The sequence below is a fragment of the Haemorhous mexicanus genome, chromosome 1 (genome assembly GCF_027477595.1).
Source record: "Haemorhous mexicanus isolate bHaeMex1 chromosome 1, bHaeMex1.pri, whole genome shotgun sequence".
Classification (NCBI taxonomy): Eukaryota; Metazoa; Chordata; class Aves; order Passeriformes; family Fringillidae; genus Haemorhous; species Haemorhous mexicanus.
The window spans coordinates 111610406-111614312 of NC_082341.1; positions in this window are offsets into that span (position 1 = coordinate 111610406).

Genomic DNA, 3907 nt, shown 5'->3' on the forward strand with positions numbered 1-3907 from the left:
CTACCGGGGCGGAGCCGCCAGCCCCTTCGAGGGAGAGGCCGATGGCCGCCCCAGCGCCGCCGCCAACCGCGACCGCCGGCCCGCCCCCAAGCACCGCCTCACCCCGCACAGCCGAAACAAGAACACGCTCCTCGATACCACCCCCCCCTTCACAGCCTGCCCAGAAACACCGCCCCCGGCACCGCCTCCCCCCTCACGGCCTGCCCAGAAACACCACCCCGGCACCGCCTCCCCAGCACGGCCTGTCCCGGCGGCGGCGGGCGGGGCGCCCATCACGCCACGGCCGCCCCGCGCCGCCGGGATGCGGCGGGGGCAATGCTCTGTGGGGCCCCGGCGGGAAGCTCGTCCCGGCGCGGGAACGGAGCCGTGCTCCTCCGGGATGGACCATCCCGCCCAAGCTGCACCGGCAGCCGGGCAGCGGCATCGTCCCCGCGCGGCAGTCTTAATCGCATAGTTTGTAAATATCAAGAGTCGCTTTTAAAGCCATTGGATTTGGGAAAAGCGCCTTAATTTGGCTTCAAAAGCCACTGATTGGTGATTTCTAAGGACTCGTCTGGCAGCCCCGCGTGCCGTGGGGGTACAATCAGATGCAATGATCGGGGGCCTGGGCTGCCCGGCCAAGGGCCGCTGTCCCGGGGCTGTGCCGCTGCCCGGTCCGCTCCCGGGTGGAGCTGACCGCTGTCGCAATCAGCAGTTCTGGGAGTGCTTGCTGCGCTCTGCCAGAGCTATCTGCGTGTCTGGGCTTTGTTACCTTGGGCTCTGCTTGTTTGGGCTCTGTTTGGGATCATTTCGGGACCTGGCTGGGAGGAGGCACAATAAAAGCAGGGCGTGAGGCATTCCCATGCATGCAGTCTCTAATTTCCCCACCTCTTTATTGCCTTCCTCGACAGGTAACTCTCCTTGCCGTGCTGGAATAAACATGTAATTTAGCTGATATTGCCATCTGCTGACGGAAACGCAGACTAGTCTGGGTGTCAGAGCCAGACTGACTCGGGCTGGCGTGTTGGCCGGCAGCCTCCCCGGGGTCACGTAATCCGACTTTCCGCTGAGGGTAGAACCCGGGTAAAGCAGGTGGCTCAGGGAATTGTCCGGCTATTAATAGCTTCAGAGATGGAGATTTCACAACTTCTTTGGACAAACTCTTTCACTGAGTGACCACACTTGGAGTAAAATGTTTGTTGTGTATCTCAAGAGATTTTCCCATCTGGAGGCTGCTGCCTCTTATGCTGTCATGGTGCCTGACTGAGAAGAGTGTGACTCCTCCTTCTCCACATCCTCCCGTTTGGTAGCTGCGGTGATTAGTAAAATGTCCCTAACAGCCAGCTTTCTGCTTCAGGCTGAGCAAACGCAGCTCACAGCTCCAGCAGCCCCAGCTGTTGGGGTGGCAGTAAAATAGATTTTGTTACAATATGTCAGTATCTTTTTTGTTTGTTTCCTTTTTTTCTTCCTTTTTTTTTTTTTTTTTTTTTGGGTGGGGGGGGTGTTGTTAGGTTTTTTGGGGTTTTTTTTCTTGTTTGTTCTGGGGAGCCTAAACCTGGACGCAGCACTTCAGCTGTGGTCTGACATGTCCCAAAGAGAGAAAGAACCCTAACCCTTGACCTACTGACCACCCTCTTGCTGATGATGCAGCTTGCTGACTCATGTTCAGCATTTTGCCCAACCACCCTGTTCTTTTCTTCCAAACTGTTTTCATCTAGCCACTGCCCAGCTTGTACTTTTCTGTGGGATTACTCCACCCTAAATGCAAGACTTGCCATTTGGCGAGTGCCAAACAAAGCTAGAGTAGTTAAAGTTATATTGTGTTTTAATTTTCATGTCATAAATAATAAATTTATTCAGGACTATGCAGTGTGATTCTAGAAGCAGGAGAACTAGTTCCAGGCACTCCACTTAAGCAGAGAATTCAGTGGGCATAGCTTGCATAGCTGCAAGGTAAAAAACTGCAAGAACCTTGTTTCAGTGCTTGTGAAAAAAATTCAAAGGATAGCAAAACTGAACAGAAATGTTGTTTTCTTTCTGTATAAATTACATAGATAATACGTGATTTAAGAATGAGAGCTGAAAGAGAACCAAAGTACAGTGTTGTGGAACAAGCAAGAGGAAAGCTACTGCAAGGACAATTTTCACCATAAAGTAATTAACATCACCCTTGTCTACCACCTACAGCACAAAGAGAGAAAAGGGGTAGTATTTTAATATTTATCTAACTCTCTCACAAGTATCTCTAGATGGCTGACTAAATTCACACTGTTACTCCAGTGCAATCCCTCCAAGTGCTGCCTTTTTGTACTCATAAGCTGAAGAGGTGTAGGTATGAAGACCAATTAACAAGCACTGAAATCTTGTGCCACGGCAGAGACTGAAACTCAAACAAGTATCTGTTTTTATGTGGCCTTGATACCCTGGCAGCCCCATGAACAGAACAGGGTATGCCTTCAGTCCTGCTGCAGCCATCGGTCTTGGTCACAGCTCTGTGCCAGATTTGGGGGATGAGGATGCAGAGCTATACCTCATGGGCATTTAAGCACAATTGCATGAGTGTTATCAATGACAAAGCTGGCACCATGACTGTGTCGCCTTAAGGTTATCTCATTCTTTGTGGGCAGGGAAAAAGTAGCCTGCAATAGTTAACCCAGGTCAACATGCTGACAACAGCTCATTGCCTTGTCTGTGACACATACAGCCCAAAAGAACATTCTTATTCCTTCCTTCTCCTTCAGAAGGACATTTACCAAGTTATGTTTTGTAAGGGTCCCTTTTAAACCCAGGATTATACATAACTGTTACAGACTTGGAAGGTTTATGGGAAACATTTACTCTGGTTCTCAGCAGCGTATACAAAACAAAATTTTCCTGCCTGGAAGAAGAACCTGCTACTAATTCATTGAACAAGTCCTTTAATTGTCCATTAGGGTCAAATCAGCCCTTTCCTTCTCTGGATACCCTGAATGGTGTAAAGTTGCCTGCCAGAAAGCTCATGTGAAACAACTTTGTTTTGTTCTGTGTCTTTGATGGAAAGCCAGGAATGTTGCCTGCAGAGGTATGGGCTTTACTGTGTACCAATCCCTTTATTAAATGCAGAAATGAAACCTGTGTTACCACTTCCAGTAGAAAAGGAACACCTACTGGTAATGACTTTGCAATTTCTATATGGCAATCTGTCTGTCGAGTTACTTGTGCCTACCTATGGAAACACAGTACGTGCCTGTTTTGCAGCAAAATCAATTAAAATGTCTATTGCTGTTTATTCTCTACAATTTATAATAAGCCTTTATTATTTCTATTGCAATAACACCCAGAGGCACTTGCAAGGACTGGGAGCTATTGTAAGTAATACCCTGCACAAGCACATGGGAAAGTGGGATGTTCTCCTCAGGGATGTCTTGCAATCTGTGTGCAGACAAGTTGCAACAGGTGAGTGAGAAGTTTCACCCAGTTTCTCATATGTCTGGTTTTCGTAGGCTCACTCAGACAAAACCACTGTAGCTTGTTCCAAGACTGTTTCTCCAGCTAAACCAGAATAATGCTAATATCAAACCTGGTGTTTCCTATTTGGTGTTACAAACTATTTGCATTCTTTTGATAAGCTCTCATTTGTCTGCCTTCCCCAGCTGTGGAGGGCTGCTTGGCTTTTAATTATACACAACTCAATGTACCTGTCATTTTGGTCAGATGCTCTTGGCTCCAGATTAACCATGTGGCATCAAATCAGAGTGAGGGGGCTGAGAGCAATGTGTCTGATGCTGCCAGTACTCACTTAAATATGCAAGTAGCATGTCAGGTGATGCTTAATCAAGTCTGTTTATCATCTTTTCATCTTTTTATCTGCCCTAGTGAATTTTGCTCCACTAACTTGTGCCAGTGTGTCCTTATTTAACCTTCAACAGTTCTTAAATCACATCCTTTC